At 34.7% G+C, this 1,011-nt stretch overlaps 1 pseudogene; it reads left to right on the top strand.

Annotated features, from left to right (window-relative positions):
- Positions 1-1,011, top strand: part of LOC119585931 — a 20,948-nt pseudogene that overhangs the window by 12,837 nt on the left and 7,100 nt on the right.

Raw genomic sequence — 1,011 nt, 5'->3', positions numbered from 1 at the left:
TCGTTGGAAAGGGGTTATAATGGTAGAATTAATTATTATTACTTACTTTCTGTAATGAAGATTATTTTTCTTTTATATAGAGAAGACATATACCATATGAACGTATCATATATATATCCTTTTTTATTTGTTTAATTAGCCTGCAGAGGAAGAAGAGACCACGCCCAATCTACATCCCCCATCCAACGGAGCCCCTCCAACAGCTTGATTTCCCTCCTGAGGGGAGTTCTTAGGCTCAGGCAGGTCCTCCCTCAGAGGATGATGAGGGGGAGAACTAGGAAGAAGCAGTAAAACCATCTTTCTGCAGTTCTCACAAAACCAGTTCCAGTCGCTCAGTGAGTAGACAATCGGCCTCATCAACATCTAGAACAAAATTGGTTTGGAATAAAGATCCAGTTGGTTTGCACTGGGAAGCCTTAACATTTATGCTGTGTTGGATGGTTGATTTCTGTTGTGTAGCAACAAAAATTCGTAAAGTATTTTAGCATAATTTACCAGGTGTGTGTGAATGGGGAAGGATGAGATGAAACTGGAAATTTCTATCCAAACCATATAGAAATTATCTTGATGAGTTAGCTGAAATGTCCCTTTATGAGTGCTTAGAAAGAAAAAATTTATTTCTATTGAAGTATCTAAATGACGTGATTATAAGAATTAAGGGGATTTGTACATTTTGAATGTTTCCTAACACACTTGTTTATATGCAAAAATAGATTTTTTCAGTTTTAACAAAACAGAATTTTTCATAATTCCATACGTCAATATTGAGTTGCTATATATATGGGTAAGTTTATATTTGACACTTTATAGTCTATAGAAACCACCTGCAGTTTTTATTATTGAATGCTGGAAGCTGAGAAGACATTTTCACATTAAACTTCATCTATTCCAAGATGAAAAATACATGTTTGCTGCATTCAAGTGATTTGTGCTTGTGCCTTTAAAATGTTTTTTTTTTTGACCCCATTATTTTAGACAGGGCCATAATTTTCCCATAATTTAAACCTTCCT

The sequence above is a fragment of the Penaeus monodon genome, chromosome 20, assembly GCF_015228065.2.
Source record: "Penaeus monodon isolate SGIC_2016 chromosome 20, NSTDA_Pmon_1, whole genome shotgun sequence".
Classification (NCBI taxonomy): domain Eukaryota; kingdom Metazoa; phylum Arthropoda; class Malacostraca; order Decapoda; family Penaeidae; genus Penaeus; species Penaeus monodon.
The sequence above is the reverse complement of the archived record's forward strand: the minus strand, read 5'-3'. Positions and strand labels throughout refer to the sequence as shown.